The 22,116-nt window shown below is 35.1% G+C and overlaps 1 protein-coding gene across 12 annotated transcripts in view; it reads left to right on the top strand.

Annotated features, from left to right (window-relative positions):
* Nep1 (M13 family metallopeptidase neprilysin 1) overlaps positions 1-22,116 on the top strand; it is a 97,968-nt gene that overhangs the window by 10,583 nt on the left and 65,269 nt on the right. Inside the window, exon 1 of one of the 12 annotated variants that reach the window (XM_073977655.1) lies at positions 12,876-13,589. The exons of 10 other annotated variants lie outside the window; for them this stretch is intronic. The gene's annotated coding sequence lies outside the window, so the exon portion shown is untranslated. Of the gene's footprint in view, positions 1-12,875; positions 13,590-22,116 lie in introns of those variants that run through there. One more of the 12 variants, XM_073977652.1, reaches the window with a different exon arrangement.

Here is a 22,116-nt window from a genome sequence, read left to right as displayed (position 1 = left end):
TGTAATAAATTCAAAACCATTATTCATATTTAAAGTTCCCTGCAATTTTTTATTGTTTTAAGGAACATTTTTAGTTCTCTAACTAAATTCAACCAAACTTGGTCAAAAATGGCAACACAGATTTTTATGGCGCAAAACAAGCTATGTTAGCACACACACAAACTAACACAAACATTCTACCCAGCAAACCAATCGTACCGACTTCGTAACGAAATCGGAACAAAATGTCGGACGTATCGTCCGAAATCGTAACGATATCTTAACGAAAGTTGTATGAAGTGGTTGACATAATTTCGGAACAAAATGTCGCAGCGACATCGGATCGATTTCGGTCCGATTTCGTAAAGAAATCTGAAGAAAATCCTTAAGAAATTCGGAAAGGAAATTTTAATCCGACATTCGTTCCGAAATCTGAACGAAATCGGTAAAAAATCTGAACTATTTCCTCTCCGAAAAATCGTTTAGAAATCGGAACGAAATCTGAACGACTTTGCTTCCGAAATTGTTTAGACGTGTCGGACATCAGACATTTGGTTTGCTGGGTAACTACACAGCCAAACAAACACGCTCACATAAATTTCCACCAACAATCTATCTGTCAATATGAAATAATTACACATAAATAAATATAGGACAACAACTTGTTGAAATTCATTGAGAAACACACAACGATTTAAACTCACATCGTCCTCTGGAGGATATCAACACGAACAACGGACACTTGCGGATATACATATGTGCGCCCATAACAACGTATCAGGCACTAACAACAATATTTCCTTAACAACCAACGAACGAACATAAACAAACAACCGCACCAGCCAGCACCATCACTGAACGAAGAAGCACACAGGTGCTTCTACACTTAGACATGCTGTTTGGGGTGCCAACGTTGGCTAACAGGCAAACATCGAAGAAGTAACCTTTCCTAATACGTTTTAATGAAATTTGACATGGTTTTCATGTTGATGAAGAATTCAAACAACCTGACTGATGTTAAATAAACAACGATTGGTTTGACATGCAGGAATGACAGGACCACGAGCTTTGCTCTAATACAAAGACATGCGCATATGTTGCAAGAAGGACTGACACATGTACAGAACGGTGTTACCGTGTTTGTCAGATATTAAGATTTTTCAGCAATATCCTCAATTATCCTCAATATCATAAAGAGCATATCGAGCCCTTCCCGCGAAAAAGGTGTAAGCGACAAAAAGCTAATTTTACAGGAGACGGTTTTTATTGAATAACTTTTGATATAACCAAAATTGTTTATTCAAATTTGGTATAGTTCTGTTATTAAATCCTATTTACCGAAAAAATAAAAAAATTGTGGAATATCTTCAATATAACGGTAGTTTGTGTCGCTTACATCTTTTTCGCTGTCACGCAATCAGGCTTTTACTTTGAGAAGTGGCGGTTACATCAAAAAAATTATTTGAAACAAATCATTTTTAGAGTAATTCTTATCTACAATTTAAAAACAAAGCACACTAATTTTATAGCAAGTATTTATTCGAAGAATTATAAGATTAAAACGTATTTCTTGTAATAAAGTTGAATGACGACATGGTATGTAAATGTGCAATTTGATGTAAGCGACAATTCGCTGTCACAAACAAATGTACACAAAAAGCAAAAATGGCGCTTACATCAAAATTGTTTTTGCTCTAATTTCGTAACGGTACATGGCTGAGTTCTAAAAATTTGGGAGATGGTGTGTTGGAATATTCTTCATAGATTTCCGTAAAAAAACGAAAATCGAAAAAATGTCGCTTACATCTTTTTCGCGGGAAGGGCTCGATATGGTGGTTAGAATTCGATTGCATTTTAGAAAGTAGAAAGTATCCCAATTATGAGTATGCAGGACTTTACTAAATAAATAAAATATTAATGGCCTGCTTCACTAAGACGATTCGCATCCAAATTCGTTCGAAATACTACCAAACTTCTGTTTTTATACCCTCAGCCTTTAGGCTAAGGAAGGTATATACACTTTGATACGATGAAAATGTGCCTCATTGAAATAATGGTTTTAGACCCCAAGTATGTTTGGACGAAATGTGTTTCAGACAATTTTGAGTCGATCTAGCCATGTCCGTCCGTCTGTCTGTCTGTCCTGCTGGCTGGAGCGCACGATAACTCTCGAACGGATGAACCGATTCGGTTCAAATTTTGGCTTTCGTAATATTTTGCCCAAACTTAGTTTAAGTTCGAAGATGACCTACATCGGTCCACTCCTTCCGGTACCTCCCCCACAAAAGTTCGAAAATGTTCGGAAAGTTTGTGCGCACGATAACTCTTGAAGGGAGTGACCGATTTGGTCCATACTTTGTATAGCGTAAACTTTCTACCAGAGCAATATGAGGTTCCAATATGGACTCAATCGGTCCACTCTTTCGGGTACCTCCCACACAAAATTTGGGATAAGTTCAGTTTAGGACCTGCTCGTGAATCGCTATGATTTTTGTTTTAGCAACTTGTATTCATTGCCCCCTATACAACGGTGTAAGTTTCATCAGGGGCAAGTCCACACTTCCTGAGAAAATAGCCCCAAAGTTGCAAAAAACCCCTAGGACACCGTGTGAGGTGGTTGGAGCGCAAGATAACTCTCGAATGGATCTGCCGATTCGGCCTAAAATTTGGCGTTAGTAATATTTTGTCCAAACATAGTTTATGTTCGAAGATAAGCCATATCGGTACACTCCTTCAGGTACCTCCCCCAAAAAAGTTCAAAAATGTTCGGACAAATTTTTCGTACGGTAACTCTTGAAGGGAGTGGCCAAATTGGTCCATACTTTACACAAACTAATATATCTACCAGATATAGATCAGGTTCAAATATGGACTATATTTGTCCACTCCATTCGGTACCTCCCACACAAAATTTCGGATAAGTTCACTTTACGACCTGCAATCGAATCACATTGATTTTTATTGAAGCAACTTGCATTCGCTGCCTCAATTACGATGGTAAAATTTTTGTTCAGGGGCAAGTCCATACTTCTGGAGCAAACAGCCCGAAGGATGTAAAAACCCCCTATGGCACCAGTGTAGTGGCTGGAGATCCACTTCCATAATGGTCGATCCATTCCTTAAAGTATCTCCTACCCAAAACTTTTGATATTTAATCCTAATCAACATTTTTGTCGGCTCATACATCCAAAATTTTTAAAACCCCCTAAATACATACATTTTTTTGGGAAAAAATTGTTTCAATATACACAGGCTGAGGGTATATCTCTGTCAGCAAAGCTGACTGATACTTTTTTACTTGTTTGAATAATATTTGATTTGTTTTGTTTTCAATCAAAAAAAAAAATATTTTCTGCAACAACAGGAGTTTGGTAATAATTCGAACGAATTTGAATTCGAATCGTCTTACGGAAACAGGCCATAATAATAACACTGTACTACACCAAAATTATGAAGGGGTTCCGATGTACATACCAATTCGGTTTTGTTGGAATCCATTGGAAACCCTTTGGTTTCTTTGGGCAACTTCATTTGTTATACCCTACACCCCACTGTGGTAAGGGGTATTATGTCATTGTGCATTTGTATGTAAAATGCATAATGAAACGAAATAGACCCATAGTTCCTAATCCTTAAAAAATCCTTAGTCGATTTATGCATGGCCGTCCGCCCGTCTGAACACGTATTTTTGTTCGCAACGTACAGGTCGCATTTATTGCCCGATCCAGCTGAAATTTGGGGAATATAATTTTTTTAGCCATAGAATGAACGCTATTTTGGAAAATTGGTGAAAATCAGTTTAGATTTGGATATAGCTCCCATATACATATATTTTCGGCCGATTTCGCATATTTGCTGCACCAAACACCCCATATCTGTCCACTTTTAATGGAATTTGGAATATTTGACGGAACTTGGTCTAGAAATAAATGTGCCTAATTATATCAAAATCGGTTCAGATTTGGATATAGCCCCCGTTCTCCCAAATCCAAGTTGTAGCAAATTTGGTACCACTTAGTACACATAAGTAGGAATTTCCAAAACCTTTTTCTTATCCCAATACCGAATTTCAAAATTCCTGCTCAACCCCTTCAGTACTTATCGTCGTTCAAAAACCTCCATATCTCAACCTTACACCTCCTCCATATCTAAACCCCACACACCAACAGTAACTCTAATACCAAATTTTAGAATACCAGCGTTGACCAAATATCATATTTAGAAAAATATAGTACTTTTCGTATATTTATGGTACATACATATGTACATATTTTCTAAACCATCTCCATATAACAACGCTACACTCTAACTCTATCCCTATATCCCATAACAAAGCACAAATTTCCAAAATCTCTTTTCTATCTCCATTCCATATACCAAACGATTCCAAAATTAGTTCTACTTAGCATTTTTAGTACACCCTACCGCCTCTCCGTACACCCGACATCAAATTTCAGATTATAGCTATACCCGTTCAAAATATACAATTGGTACCAAATTTAGTGAATTTTAGTACTTTTCGTATACTTCTAGTTCGAATTCCCAAAAACCCTTTAGTATAACTTTCTAACCTCCACCAGTTACCCTCATTCCAAATTTACCTCTTTCCGTTTACCTAATACAAAGGGTATCCTATTTAGCGCATTTTACTACCCTTCTAGTTCGATTTTCCAAAAACCCGACACTCAAAACTGCAAGTTTATAGCTTCAGCGCTTTCTGCTGGGCGAAGATCTTTCAGTCACTCACTTATTTACCACTAAGCTCTGTTATATAATAAATTCTAGACCGATGAAATTTAGAATCTGTGACGGAATTTGGTCTAGAAATAAATGTGCAATATTATTTCGATATCAGTCCAGATTTAGAGATATAGCTCCCATATATACTTTTGGCTGATTTGAGGTATTTGATGCACGCTATATCCGCCAAATTTTAATGAAATTTGGAACGTTTAACGGAATTTGGTCTAGACATAAATGTGCCAAGTTATATCGAAATTATTCACTGTGAGGTAGGGTATCATAAAGTCGGCCCCGCCTGACTTTGATCCTTTCTTTACTGGTTTATTTTTAAAGTAATTTTTGCTGAATATTGAATACTATATTTCAAACAATCCAATAAATTGGGTATTGGTGGCGTTTTTTATTGGGATAGCTGTTACAATTTTGTTTATTTTTTCAAAATAATCTGACTTAATCCCATTGTTGTAGTTTTAATAATTTAGATCAACTAATTTATTAGCGGAGAAAGTTTGGCATTGTTCTTGTTTTGTGAATATTCTCCACCGAAGCACTATAGGTAATTTGGCCTGTTTTTGAGGCAAAAATTAATAGCGGTGGATATGTGGGCTTTTTATACATTTTTATTGCTTTATATGCAAAAGTAAGATAAAACAAAGAATTACAACGTAAAATTCGGATATAGCGAACATCGGTTATAAGAAACTGCGTTTATAGCGAACAAAGTTTTATGTTTCCAAAGAATTTTTCTTAATATTTGTACACACATTCAACTTCTTAAAACGACCACGACTATAACAAACAAAAGCTGTTACCCCGCGAATAGAATTTTTTACAATTTGTTACGATTTTCATGCCCGCTTTAAAGCAGAAGCGGATAGCGACGAATTTAAGCACTGTTTCAAATATTTAAATATATGATATTTAAAATTAGGCTTTAATAAAAATTTTACAGACGAATACGTCTATAACGAACGCAGGATATAACGAACAACTTTTCTTTTTCCTACCCCCTATTCTCATTTTACCTATTTTATCCGTTCCAACCCAATAAAAGCGGTTACAATAAAAGAAAAACGGTTACAATGAACTAAAGTACTGATCCGCCAAAAGATTTTTATAAACATTGATATGTTTAAAATATTTATTCGCGAAAAGATCTGTATAAATATTATATTTTTAAAGGACCAAATAAATCAGGCAATCATGATCCCTAGTTAGAACTTATTACAGCTATAATTAACAAAAATGTTGACCCCAACACGTATGCACAGTTTTAGAACACATGGTGAATATTTCTTTAAAGAAAATGTCTTTTTAGGTCAAATCGGATGCTTTTTCGTATTTAATATTTCCTTCACCAAACAAAAAATTAAAAAAATATATATTTTTCTGCAAGGAGGGCACCTTCAAAAAAGTGATATAACTCAAAAAACGCAAAAAATCGCACCTTGGTAATTATGTAGATGATTCAGAACCCTTTGCTGAAGATATTCCCAATAGCAGAATCACGGCCAAATACGGCCAATTTAGTATAAGTCTATATGAAGTGAGTTTAAGAAAAATAAAATATTTATTATTGACTTTTTGTGTTTTTGGTCGCTACCCATAATGTTTAAGCTATATTATATATTAAATAAATTCCTCTCGCAATTACCAATCTATTCCATTTTACATATATTTACATTTGGTTTATTTTTCCGCGGTTTTAAATACATTGAAATATGTCTTACAATATATATATTTTTTAGTTCTTCTTCGAAATTCTCACTTTGACTGCAATTTAAACCGCGATAATGACGCTATTTTGAAATATATCATTCATATTAATAAATTTTGACATGTTCTTTTTTTAATGCCAACTAAAAAATTATTATTATTAAAAGTTGCAAAATCGACTTTTTGCCTCAAAAACTGGGCAAATTACCTATAGTGCGAAGTTACTTTTCAATAATTTCTTCAACAAAAACTTTTTGTACCCAAACATCAATCGTCAGCTCGAAGTATAAAGGTGAACCACGAAAAAACTTCAATGAGAAGTTTTTCTTTGGCAACCTCACACAACCCCGACGAAAGTGTTTACAAAACAAGAGGTTGCAATATTCGAACCCGATCTATATCTGGCAGGAATAATACGATGTGCAAAGTTTGGACCAAATCGATTACTTCCTTCGAGAGTTATCGCTCACACCATTTTAGACAAACATTTTGAACTTTTGTGGGGGAGATACCCGAAGGAGTGGACCGAACTTAAACTAAGTTTGGACAAAATATTGCGATAGCCAAATTTTGGACCAAATCGGTTCATCCGTTCGAGAGTTATCGTGCGCACCAGCCAGCCTGACAGACAGACGGACGAACATTGCTAAATCGACTCCAAATTGTCTGAAACGGATTTCGTCCAAACATACTTGGGGTCTAAAACCGTTACATCGATGAGGCACTTTTTTGGTCGTATCATATACATAGTTCATATTCTAACCTGATCTATGTTTCATAGAAATATGTGACGATTAGGGCATACGTGATTTTTAAAATTTTGTGGGAGAGGTACCCAAAGGAGTGGACCGATACTGCCCATCTTAGTACTTGATTTAAGTTTGGGCAAAATATTACGACTTCCAAATTTTAGACTGAATCAGTAAATCCGTTCGAGGTTTATCGGGCGCTCCAGCAACTACACATGGTGACATAACGGTTTTTACAGCTTTCGTACAATTTTCTTAGGAAGTATTGCCATGCGAATACAAATTGTTACAACAAAAATCAAAACGATTCGAGAGGAGATTTTAAACTGCACTTTTCGGAAATTTTGTGGGGGAGGTACCCGAAGGAGTGGACCGATATAGTTCATATTCGAACTCGATCTATGTCTGGTAGAAATATTACGATGTGAAAAGTATGGATCAAATTGGTAAGCCCTTTCAAGAGTTATCCTGCGCATAATTTTTGCGACAATTTTTGAACTTTTGTGTGGGGAGGTACCTTCATGAGAAAAAATGTTTATCCCCTCAGCCTTAGGCTAGAAAAGGTATATGAAGAAAAGACAAAATTTTTTAGTTTTCCATAAAAAAAAATTAAAAAAAATTTTTTTAAGCTACATGAAAGATTTTTGGTACATAGATTGGGAAAAAAATCCCATTCATAAATCTGTTCGAGATACTAATTTTGGTTGTTGCGCGCAAAAGTTATGGCGGTTTCAATTTTGATAAAAAGAAACAAATCTTTAAAAGACTCTAATCATTATATTGAGAAACTCTCTTAATTTGGGGCTCCCTACATACTATATGTTTACCGAGGTCCCATAACTTAAGTGAAAAGGTTGTAAATGTTCGCGGAAATTAGGAAAGCATTCAAAACAATTGGTAGTTTACAACTTCTTCTGATAAAATTCAAGCTGTTTATGCATCTGAAAAATATATGAAAAATATGTACGTAATCTAAAAATCGCGAAGATTCAAATGAAACCAAAACTATACAAATCCGTTTTGCAGTTTGCATATTATAGCAAAAAAACAAAAAATATATTGAGGAAATTTATAAAATTTTTGTAAGAGAAAATATTTATTAAAATTTATTTTGTGAGTTAGTTGAACAAAATGTAAGAAAAATAGGTCGGAGTTTTTCTTCTATTTTAGTTAAATTTCACGCAATAAATCACATTTTTTATTCTAATCAGTTCTCGAAAACACGCTAACATCTAGCAGAAGATATGGATATCTATCAAATAAATGTTGGGTTCCTTTAAATGGGGTATAATCTTGAAATAAAATTGTATCGGGTAATGTTCATTTTGAAATGCGTATAAATTGCGAAATCTTCAAAGTCACTTGATGCGCATGCGGTTTACCAATACAGCGAATTCTTCTCTTTTAATTTGTACACATTTGCCAGGTTTTACTTTGGCCGCTAAGATGTAGCATCGTCTGCAGTTTAGTGTGCTTCAAACTGTATAACGCTTATATTTTGCACAAAGTGCATACACTTTTTATGCGCATCCGATTTCACTATCATCCATGAAAAAATACATCGATCTAAACCTATTTCGATAAAATCCATCAAGAACCGTGGATGTAGCATCACACACTATTTTTGGGATAAATCGGATAAAGCTCCCATGGCACTAAATTTTTTAATCCACTGTTTTCGCAAAAACTCGAGTGATGTGTCAGTTTCTTCATTGAAAAGGAAACGATCCACAGAAAACGCGATTTAATCCGCGATATTTTCAAAAACATTTTACTCAAATTTTTCAATTTTTGCAGTAGCCATTTTCGCAGTTCTAGTAGATGGATTTTTACGATCTGTGATTCCTATGATCCGGATCGTCGAAAAACTAAAATATCGCGTGGTACCAGCACACTTAAAACGATGTTGTAAATACTGTACCCAAAAAAATAGGTTTTTTTGAAAATATATCGCACTAAATTTTGGCCTTTGGCAGTAGATTACTCTGCTGCTAAGTGGGCTACATACTCAATATACATATCAGATTATGCGAAATCGCGAGTTCTTTAATGCTATAATTGGTTTATCGAAATATCCGAATGCGCGTCCCACTTACATAAAAAATACAAAAAACACCTGAAATCCGGCTTCAAAATGTCAGCATCCATAAAAGGTGGATGCAGTGGAAATTTTGGAAAGTGATACATTAGAAGTGTAATCTTCATTTTGTATTCTCCTACTTTTACTTTGGACAGATGTCCGTCATTTGAATGGTTTAATCAGAAATCGAATAGCAATGTAAAAAACCTGTTTAGCTTCAACGTGTTGTTACCTATGTTTTTTCTTTTACGCGGTCGTAACTACCACGTAAATTAAATTTTTTTGCTAAATTTTTGAGCTTTGTACAAAAACATCTAAAATAATCCAGCAATAGTCATAGTTACTGGTAAACTACAATAGTTCGCGTATTATAATAGTGCAAACCTTGGCTTCATGGAAACTAAAAAATTTTGACTTTTCCTCATATACACTTTGATACGACCAAAAATGTGCCTCATCGAAATAACGGTTTTGGACCCAAGTATGTTTGGACGAAATTCGTTTCATTTCGTTTCTGGAACGGATCAACCGATTCGAACCAAATTTTGGGTATCGTAATATTTTGTCCAAACTTAGTTTAAGTTCGCAGATGGACCATATCGGTCCACTCCTTCGGGTACCTCCCCGTCAAAAGTTCAAAATTTTTCTGTAAAATGGTGTGAACGATAACTTTCGAAGGGAGCAATTGATTTGATCCAAACTTTGCACATCGTATTATTCCTTCCAGATATATATCGGGCTCGAATATGGACTATATCGGTCCACTACTTCGGGTACCTCCCACACAAAATTCGAAAAAAAGTTTGACAGCTACTCTCGCATCGTTTTGATTCTTTTCTTAGTAGGTTGTTGTAGCGAACTCATTTACATCGGTACAATCTTTTTCCGGAGTAAGTCAATACTTCTTGACATAATAGCCCAAGCTCCAAAACCCTCCCGGCACATACTAAAATGGCTATTGTGCAAGATAACTCTTAAACTTTTTCAAAAAATTCTTTCAAACTTAGTTTAACGTAATTTAATATTTCAAGTCCTTCATAAAGAAGTTTGGTAACTAAAAATATTTTGGAAAGTCAATAATTGGTATAGCCCCCCAAAATCAATATACTTTATATGCGGCATAATTATTGTGTTTGGTTTGGTTTTGTTTTTTTTTTTTTTTTGATCAGTGGCTGAGTGTATCAGGGCAATTATTCCAATTCCACACATTTTTATTTCATATTTATGTTAAAAAAAGAAGATATTTTTGTCGATTCTGCGAGACTGTTCCACAAGTATTTATTTAAAAAAAATCACTTTTAAGAATTATTTTCCGTGCGGAAAATTCCGAGGGAAATATTCATGATTGCCCTGTCTATCTTCGTCTGCACAGCCGACTGATACTTTCTTACTTTTATTTTTATTTAAAGATTGCGCGTTATTTTACAAACATATCTCCAGAATTTAAGAAATGTCAAAGTTGTAGTAAAACAAGGACAAAAGTATCAGTCGGCTTCGCCGCCAGAGATATACCCTCAGCCTATGTGAATTTAAAACTTTCATCTACGGACAGATTGAATGTATTTAGGATCTTTTCAGAATTTTGCGGCCCATTTGAACGTAAAGACAAAAATGTGGATCAAAAGTGTTGCGGAGGAGGTACATGAAGGAATGGACCGACATAGTCCATTATGAAAGTGGATCTTATTTTGGGAGTCATATCTTTTCGATAGATATCGCACCCACTAGTCATTTCAGTGGGTCATCGTATAACATTTGGACCAGTATGCCAGGAAGCATGAACTTGTCCACGGAAAAAGTAATATCGCTGTAAACAGGACAACAACGAACAGCACTTAAACAAAAATGTTTACTTTTACAGGGAGGGAGAGAACCATATGGGGTCTAAAACCATTATTTCGATGAGGCACATTTTGCCCGTATGAAAGTGTATTTATATCCTCAGGTATATACCCTGTGGGTATAAAAAATATATAGAAACATCGTTGAACGCTTCTCCTTAGTTGTGAAAAACACATGTTCCTCAAAGTTGAAATCATCAGCGGGAAATCGGCATCTTGAATCAAATGATTATATAATGTAATATATACATAGGTACATCCATATTTCAAATATACATATGTATATATATGAAAAATGTATTGATGTAATTAACGATATTAAATGCGATTTCTTCCTTGTCCAATAAAATATTTCTATTCACCTTTCTTTACCGTCTTACTCAACGATTGTATTTAGAAAACTGAAGAAAAAGGAACAACATTTTTATTTGCCCCTTCGCTTGCTACGTTGGTTAACAACAACAAAGCACGAAACATTTATTATAAAAAAGCGTTCCGCAGCCGCGAGAGCCCTGTTGTTACTCTCTTTGACAAAACTCCTCCTCCAAACAAGTAAAATTGAGATACGTTACAAAATGTTGCAAATGTTGTTTGGATCTAAACATATTTCTAAGATATATTTTTCTGCGTGTATAGACATCGAGGCGAGTAATGCCGCAAGGCTGCGTGGTGTAGAAATGTGGAAAGATGGAGCATCTTGTCATGCCTGCGTGCTTCACAAACCAACTAGAAAGATAGGAAAGAATTCACTCCTGCTGTTTAAATAAAGCTATCTTCTTCATAACGAAAGCGGAAACAAAGGAAGATGAGTAAAAGGTTGTGTATCTCCTCTATTTCTGCCCTTCACAAACCCAACGTAGATTTATAGCTTTAGGGCACCCGTTCCTTTAGGAACCCGCTGAGACATCCGAACTAAGTCTGCAAGACATAGTTGCCAAAAGACCACTAGTGTTGTGGTTTTCAGAACATTATATTAATTGACCCTATAGAGGTGTATATAGCAACCAATATCCAAATGTACTGCTGATACTACATGTTAAAGTGGTACTACGTCGTAAGTGGTGTCGTACTACATACCCTATATTTAGATTGACATTTCATCCTGATACAATATAGTATATAGCATTTCGAAGTATCTATCTAAGTTCTATGTCGTCTTCCTACATAAACCTCGTTTTATTTGTTGACTAAAGTTTCTATAAAATAACCCACTGTGCGTCTTTGACTACTTTCTCATTCAGTTCTGTGTGCAAATTAATCCTATTAAATTTAATTTTCACACAAAAAGTGTGTTTCATTCCAAAGTTCAGAGATTGATAATTTCAGATTTATAATCCACTTAACAATTAGCCTAATCATTGAAATTATTTTTGATTTATACAATTGTTTTTATCTCGAAATTTATGTAGTTATAACGATTAGAGTAGCATACGTTTCACAGCATACAAAAGTTTTAGTATTTCGGCTTTCCGATCAAAAATCGTCAATTTGTTATTTTTTTACATTTAAATATTTAACATGGGCAGCACTTCAAATGGAAAGCGTTTCGGGTTCTAATACCTTGGACTTTTCTCTTAAAAGTCGTGCTGTTATTTTCTGATTATGATCAGATTAGGAAATAATCTAAAAAATAACCTCAAATAGTCAATGATGGCAACCCTAAATTACTTCATGCAACATGCCAAAGGATATCTCCAACCAGCGCCAACATCAAACCAAAAATATTTACCGCCACCGGTTATATTGCTACTCGGTTTGATTTGAAATTTCAGTTAGGACTTGCAACTCGATCGGAACGTTACGTTTTGAAAACACCAACGGGTGGTTTAGTGATTACTTCAAAACGGTTGACTGCTTTAAGAACTTTCCTTTTCAAAACAAAAGAGTAGCAATCATAAAATTTAAAAACACAAATCAATACCAACAATTTACAATAATACAAAAACAACAACGTAGTAAATAAAAAACGACCATCAATTAACAAAAGAAAAGAAACAAACGAAGACATTAGAACGAACGTTCGTTCCTCTTCATTATCGGCAACGGTAGTATCTCTGATATCGAAACGGTGGTTATAAATCACATAATTAACGACAGCTAAAGGTGTCGCTGATGGTCGTCGGCTGATTATATTTCAAATCTTTACAAAAAATTAATAACAATAACAAAAGAAAATTAAACAAATGCAAAATTTGAAAACCAATATTAACTGGATTTTTGTGATTTCGCAAAGCAAAAAAATAAAGCAATACTCAAACAACCCGCAGCACGCACCTTAAATCCACAAAAACACAAACATTCACATAGACCAACAACACAAAAACTAAGAATATTGAATTAGTTTTGAGTTTCGGTGCGTGTTCGTTCGTGCGTCCATTTGTTTATTTTGGGGGGGCTACATTGTTTTAGTCCCTGTTCTGCTTCGTTCGGCGCGATACGTTTGTTGATACTTGTTGGCAACGTCGTAGTACGTGTAACAACGTGAGTATATCGCCAATTAAGAGAATTTGCCGAAAGCCAGTTGTGGTTTTTGCCAAACGTGTTTGTTGACGAGCCCCCCTACAGCGTGCTGTTCTGTACGGGCTGATGGTCATAACCAGCCATGTTTACTTAAAAATCGCTCGCTCTCATGCTGTTTCTAAAGAACCACAACAGCAGCAGTAATAACAACAACAAAAACTATTAACAGTAGCACCAGCAGTGAAATAAAACTAAAAAACAACAATAACAAAAAAGGCCGCAGTAAAGTGCAATGTTTAGTGTTTGTGTTCCTTTCTTTTTTGATGCCGTTTGTTGTAAAAGCGCGAATGTTTACTTTTCTCAAAGAACATTTATATTTGGCATAGTGACACAGTGGTTTCAAGTAGTGAAATGATCTGGAATAATTAATGATTTTTGAATACCTTTAGTTCAATGTCTTACTTCGTGTTTGGATTATTGAATGTTGTCTTTTTATAACCTCAGCATTTATGCTAACGCTGGTATATACACTTTCATACTTCAAAATGTGCCTCATCGAAATAATGGTTTTAGACCCCAAGTATGTTTGGACGAAATGTGTTTCAGACAATTTGGAGGTGACTTTGCCATGTCCGTCTGTCTCTCTCCCTGCCTGTCATGCACTCTCGAACGGATCAACCGATTCGGTCCAAAATTTGGCTTTCGTAATATTTTGTCCAAACTTAGTTTAAGTTCGGAGATGGGTTACATCGGTTCACTCTTTCCGGTACCTCCCCCACATAACTTCGAAAATGTTCGGAAAATTTGTGCGCACGATAACTCTTGAAGGGAGTAACCTATTTGGTCCCTACTTTGAACATCGTGAAATTTCTACTAGACTTAGATGAGGTTCCATTATGGACCCACTCCCTCCACTCCTTCAGGTAGCTCCCACACACAAGTTCGAAAAGTTCAGTTTAGAACCTGCTCTCGAATCGTCTTGATTGTAGCAACTTTTATTCACAGCCTTCTATACGACAGTACAAGTTTGATCAGTGGCAAATCAATACTTCCTGAAAAATAGCCTCATAGGCGCAAAAAACCCCTATGACACCGTGTGTAGTGGTTGGAGCGCAATATAACTCTCGAACAGATCTACCAAAATTCCAAAATTTAGCCTTCGTAATATTTTGTTCAAACTTAGTTTAAGTTGGAAGATAAGCCATGTCGTTCCACTCTTTCACGTACCTCCCCCACAAAAGTTCAAAAATGTTCGGAAAAATTGTGCACATGATAACACTTGAAGTGAGTGACCGATTTGATACCAGATATAGACCAGGTTCGAAAATGGATTATGTTTGTCCACTCCTTCGGGTACCTCCCACACAAAATTTCGGAGAAGTTCTCTTTAAGACCAGCTCTCGTATCATTTTGATTTTTGTTGAAGCAACTTGCAATCGCTGCCTCCATTACGACGGTAAAAGTTTTTTGCAGGGGCAAGTCCATACTTCCTGACAAAATGGCCCGAAACTCGCTAAGGTACCATGTGTTGTGGATTCGATTCGGTCCAAAATTTGGCAGTTGTAATATTTTGCTCAAACTTAAATCAAGTTCGAAGATGGCTTATATCAGTCCACGCTTTTGGGTACCTCCATCAGAAAAGTTAAAAAAATTTCGCAAAAATGGTGCGTAAATACTTTGCACATCGTGATATTTTTACGAGACATAGATACGGTTATAAAATGGACTATATATGTCAACTCCTTCGAGTACCTCAGACACAAAATTTCGGAAAAGTGCGGTTCAGGACCTCCTCTCGAATCGTTTTGATTTTTCTTCCAACAGTTTGTACTCAATGCCCCTATTTCAATGGTACAAGTTTTTGAGTGGCAAGTCCATACTTCTTGAGAAAATTACCCGAAAGCTGTAAAAAACCCCTACGGTCAGCATGGGTAGTGGCTGGTGTGCACGGTGTGCACCTCCCCCACAAAAGTTCGAAAATATTCGCTAAAATGGTAAGCGCAACATCTGGATGTCGAAATTTTTGGTCCAAACTTAGTTTATGTTCAATAGTGGGCCCACTCCATTCCTTAGGGTACCACCCACACAAATGATCAACATTTTTGTTTAAGTGCAGTTAGGGGCCGGGCGAGAATCCTATGGACATTTTTACCGAAGGTTCTCCTAGTAACCCAGTTTACAACGATATGTTTTTCGTGGGCAAGTCCATGTTTCCTGATATAATGGACCTATCGAGAGTAATGACTCCCGAAATAAAACACACTTCCAAAATGGTCTATGTCGGTACATTACTTTAAGTACCTCCCCTGCAACACTTTTCAGATTTTATCATAATCCATATCTTTGTCGGCAAGTTCATGCGCCCAATCTAAAGACCCCCAGAATACATACGTTTTTTTGTTTTTTGGAAAAACATGTTTCAATTCACACCGGATGAGGGTACACCTCTGTCGGCAAAGCAGACTGATACTTTTTTACTTGTTTCTAATTAAAGTTGTATGATGAAAGTTTACTGGGAGTTAGTCCAGATTTATATTCGAGAACTTTATTGCGGTAATTTCCACGTTCCCTTTTAAAATTGCCTCCAGCGTCTAAACAAGAAATTCTGTTGCGGCAAGTCTTGTTTTCAAAACAATGCTAATAATGTCAAATACGAAAAATATAAAACTAATTGTCTGAAAATTGACAGTATAATACAACAAGTTTTTTCCACTTCCATTCCCCTGACGTGTCTCTCCTACAAACAGGGACTTGCCGCAAGTAACTGGGCAAATGTAGATTGGGACTTACCCTCAGCCTATAGGCTATCAAAAATAGTAAATAATGGTCTTGTTTAGTTTCAGACAATTTAGTCTGTCAGGGTAGCAGATATTCCAAAATTATTTTGTTGAAACTTATATCTCATCCATATAGATGGGACTCTACCCGGTATTTACCCAAAACATGGGTAAATACCAGGTAAATACCCGATAAATTTCTTTTTTGGGTGTTTATTTGGGTAAATAAAATTTTATTTTGAAATCAAATTTTTTTTCTGTCAAACAGAAAATAAGAAAGAATACCAGATAAACGGTTTAACCACGCGGACTAAACTTTTTATATGTCAAATCGGTCGTTGGAGTTGCTTGTGCGAAAAATTTAACGATGAATGCAAAAATTATAGCTTTGTCGAGGAGGATTTAAATCTCAAGATTATCCATTAAAATCGTGGATTAATCCATCTGAAATATTATAAAGTTTGGATATCGATCCAGCATTTATGTTTTTCTGCATGGAGATCTACAACAAACCGCTCTAAAAGCTCTCAAATATCAAAATGATGCTGTCATAATATATGAGAGATTTACCAAAATATGGACCAAAATTGGTCATATTTTAACTTGCCCCGTATCCACAGAAATGTAATTTTATTAATAGCCAGTTAAAATTTTCTAAAACACCGCATCTAATTGTATGATTTTAGTTTCTGTAGTTTATACCCACATATTATACCTGGGTATTTACCCATTTGTACCCAATTTACCCATTTTAATGGGTTTTTACCATTTGGGTATTTACCCATTTCCCATCTCTACAAATCCACTACCCCACAAAAGTTCACAATATTTTGCTAAAATGGTACACAGGAGAACTCTCGAAGGGAGTAATCGATTTTGTCCAAACTTCAAACCTTGCATAGATCAGTCTCAAAACTTTTCGTTCTAGCAAGTTGTTCTCGAGAATTATATTTTCTGAGAAATGCTCCAAAAAAAAAAAAACCTGCCGACACCAGCTAAAAATACTGGTGAGCGAATTGAATATATTAAATGTTATTCAGGAAAACAATTATGCGGATCTGATTATAAGCAGAATCATAATAAATGTCCCCAAAAGACCAACTCGAAATTTCCAGCCAATTCAAGTTCAATATTTTCAACAAATTATGCCAATAACGATCCACTACGCCGTCTTATACTCCAATTCAGTAAATGCTATTCTCAGATAAACAGTAAGTCCCATATCATTGAGCTAATATGAGTCGGGGTGCACTCATTGTTATGAGAGAAGTTATATCAGAATTTGTTGGAAGCAATTCGGAGAAGTTTTACCAGACTACGGTATTCGAAGAAGACATTTCGTATACATAGCGACACTTTTCCTTTTTAAAAAAAAGTATTTGAATATTTTTACAAATATTTTAATTTTTGGAAAATATCGCGATATTTTTTGCAAACAAATTTACAACAACTTTGCATTTTCTTTAAATGCAAAAATATTTTTGGACGAACTAGTGCATTTTTTTCAAAAAAAAAATTACGCCTTTCGCTTTTTTCTGTTTTAAAAATCGTAAATGTGGAAATATTTTTGAAAAAAATTCACTCAATTTTTTTAATCTTAATTGCAAAATTATATAACATTGCATTTTCTTAAACTGTGAAAATAGTTTCGGAAAAAATTGTGAAAATGCAAACAACTTCTAGTAGGATTTTTTTGAAAGTACATATTGAGAGTACAAAAATCCTAGTTGTGTTTTGTTCTGTCAGATCCAGTTTGGATTTTATGGCCTGATCTAAACCGGGCTAAAACTACAGTTTTTTGCATTTATCGGGTTTTATCTCAGAAATGATAAGGAATTTGGCCTCGCCGTCTTTGGCAATATTGTAGCCCTAAACTAGTGGAGCTTATCTTTTGATAAGCCCACATAAAAAACTCCAACTAGGACATCAAAATCTATAAAATATAGAAAATTGTACATAATTGCTGAAATTCTGGTCAGTATCAGCTAAATTATTGGGATTTGAACCAAGTAACCTTTTCAAAAATCTTCCAAATAAAGTTCTCAGCAATTCTTCAGAACATTCTGAAACTCTAAAATACTTACTGCATGTTCTTTCACCGGTATTTTGCATCATATCTTTTACAACACGTATTTCAAACACAGTTCACACCAACAGTTTATTCTCGCATTTCGGATTTCACCACATTATTGACTCGGCGGTAAACAGTAGGTCCCATATCATTGGGCTAATATCAATCGGGGTGTACTCATTGATATGAGAGAAGTCTCCCTCCTGTGATGTTTGTGGAACAATTATTATTATTGACATATTTATTAAATCGTCGGTGAAAAATATACTGTGTATTACATTCCAGCAAATATTTTTCCAAAAAAAAACAAGGACCTCGAGTTTGACTATCGTTTCATTTTTAATAAAAAGAAAAAAGGTCGAATAAATAGAACACATTAAAAAAACATTAAGAGGCAGTAAATGTAGTTTTTCGAGTTCATTATTTCCACAAATATTTTATTCTTGCCCTTATCTACAAATTTGCTTCAGAGGTGAGATGAAGATTAACATAGGTTTCAGAGATATAGCCCAGAATTGTTTTAAAAAGTCAATATTTAACAATGTTTAAATGGGGACATAAAATCCAAGCTGGATCTACCACAACAAACCCCAACTAGGGTTTTTTATTGTTTGGGTCTGTACTTTCAAAAAATCCTCAGCTCAAATTGTTTGCACAAAATTGCCTTAAAAATGTTGCACAGTGTAATATAAAAAAACTATTTAAAAAAGTATTTGAATATTTTTACAAAAATTTATGTTTTCTTTAATAGTAAAAATGTTATATTTACAATAATTACGAATATATCGGTTTGGAAATTAATTTGCGAGACAATTGTGGTGTGTCTCCGACCTTACCTACTTTTTAAGGACCCAAAGACTTGACCACGCCAGCTTTTTAAAATATGTTACATCTACAAAGCTACCGAACATATTTTCCTGAAATTTTCAGGGAATGTACAGGGATGGCTCCCGGTGGGGCCGGTGTACTTTCCTTTGCCATATTTAAAAAACGCCATCTCTTTTTGAACAAAAATCAAATGCCGTCATAAAAAAACTTACAAGGCCCACTTTTTTCAATTTTCAATTTAAATTTTTTCTGCAAACCAATTTTCCTGAAATTGTCAGGGAATGTACAGGTATGGCCCCGAAAACAGGCTACATATTTTATTGAATTGCAGAGGGGCGGGGTGCCTCCCATATGCGGTATTTTTAAAAAAAAATGCTATATTTGCAAAAATTACGCATGTATCGGTTTAAAATTTTACGGGTTTATCTACAATCTAGGTACTCCTTTGAGACCTAAAGACGCAACCACGCCTGTTTTTATACTTTCCACCATAGTTTGGAGGGTATATTAAGTTTGTTGTATCGTTTGTAACGCATTGAAGTAATCATTTGCGACCCTATAAAGTATATATATTCTTGATCAGGGTAAAATTCAGAGTCTATGCATGTCTATCCGTCCGATTTTCGGTATTTTGAGGATTTAACCGAAGTAGCTGTAGTTTGACATTTGAGTGGTCACGAAACTTTACCACCAAAAATCGTTAATATATGTCCATGTTTTGGTATAGCCCCCATGTAACGGCACCCCCCGATTGTCGGTATTTGAAGGATTTTAGCTACAATGTTTAACCGAACTAGCTATAATTTGACACACACCACCAAAAATCGTCAGTATAGGTCCATGTTTTGGTATAGCACCACATATAACGGTACCCCCCGATTTTCGGTATTTTGAGGATTTTCGATACAATATTTAACCGAACTAGATGTAATTTGACTTTCGAGGGTATCAGGGGTCACGAAACTTCTTCACAAAAAACGTTATCATATGTCCACGGCTTTGTATAGCCCCCATATAACGGTGCATCCCCATTTTCGATATTTTGACTTTCGAGGGTATTAGTGGTCGCGAAACTTCTCCACCAAAAATCGTCAACATAGATCCATGTTTTGGTATAGCCCCCATATAACAATACCTCCCGATTTTCGGTATTTTGATAATTTTAGCTACTATTTTTAACCGAACTAGCTGTAGTTTGACATTTGAGAGTCTCAGTGGTCACGAAAATTCTCCACAAAAAATCGTTAACATAGGTCCATGTCATATAGGTCCATAGCCGCCATATAACGATACCTCCCGATTTTCCATGGTTTGGTATAGCCCCCATATAATGGTGCATCACGATTTTCGGTATTTTGGGGATGTTAGCTACAATTTTTAACCAAACTAGCTGTAATTTGACATTTGAGGGTCGCATAGGTCACGAAACTTCTCCACCAAACATCGTCAACATGTCCAAGATTGTCCCGTAGTCCAAAATGCTATATATTTGTAGACGAATTTCGGTCAAGAAAAACATATGTATAAGTGTCAATAGCGGAAGAATTCGACTTAACCGTTTTTTTTTTTTTTAACGTTTATAATTAGGTCGCTTTAGTAAAAAGACAGGGGACATGGACGACAATAAATCCTGAACAGCATCAATGGGCGAAAAAATCCGACAAAGTCCGTAAGAGAAAAGAAAGGTTACAGACAAAATCTGTTGATAAATTTAAAATCCTCCTCGGTTTGACAATGGACCGAAGAATTATGGTATTTTTGAATTGTCAAGCATAAAGTCCATAAAAAGTTGTCATTAAAACTCATTACGACGGGTCAGCACTGCAGACCAGGTTCTGCAAGTTTTAAATAAAAATAGTATTTCTAAAAAAAATTAAATTCATAAAACGGACATAACTCCAAATGGGGGCATAGCTCTCAAAATCATTTTGGGAGTAATGTCCGTTGGGAGTTATGTCACGGCACCATGCAGAAAACTACTTGAAGACCTATAATTTATATAGATTTCATTTTCACCATCCTCCATCCTGCGATTAAAAAATAACTCCCGATTTCTCGGAAAAGAAAATTCATATATGTAGCGAACCCAATGGATCAAAACTGTTGCAAAAATACAAAATGTTTAAATTTTGCAAAGAAAATTTACATTTGACAGATTTTTCCACAATAAGTGCGAATACTAACTTCGATAAACACACAACTATTGCTTTACAATAGTGCTGCTAAAGGCTTTTCAAAAACACTATCTCCCGTCTAATAGAGAACAACAAAATGTGGATAGTGTTTTTGCAGTCAACATATCCCTGCTTGCTTTGCAAACCTTATCCCTTATGGTGGCGTATGAATAATATTCCTTCGTTTCGGCAATATAACTCATTCGTCCTAGTTTTTGTTCAAAATAGAATAAATTATTTTTAAAAATGTAAAAAATCTGTGAAAATAACAATAAACATATTTTAATTTGTAGCTATTTTTTTAATCACAAATCCGCATTACGCTATAATCTATCTAATAATTTTGAGAGGATTACGTAAACACCATATTCAAATTTTAACAAATGCACAAAATTGCATGGCGACAAAAAAGTGGGTTAATTAAATCAATGAATCAATAACTCGCTTAGAATAGACTCTTCCAAAACTAAACTAACCAGTTGTCAACAAAATTTCAATTACCAACCAATCAAATGCTAATCAAATTAAATATATTCACAAAACTGCATTTAGCCATTTTCATAAAACAAACAGTTAGTTATTATTTAATTAATTAATTAATTAATTAACTAATGAAATGAGGTGTTAAAAGCGCACAAAATGACACCACGTTTCCATATTTAATAAGTTCTTCTTCGACGCCTCGCTTCGTGACTAGC

The sequence above is a fragment of the Musca autumnalis genome, unplaced genomic scaffold, assembly GCF_047663935.1.
Source record: "Musca autumnalis isolate F117 unplaced genomic scaffold, ASM4766393v1 scaffold_3, whole genome shotgun sequence".
Classification (NCBI taxonomy): domain Eukaryota; kingdom Metazoa; phylum Arthropoda; class Insecta; order Diptera; family Muscidae; genus Musca; species Musca autumnalis.
The sequence above is the reverse complement of the archived record's forward strand: the minus strand, read 5'-3'. Positions and strand labels throughout refer to the sequence as shown.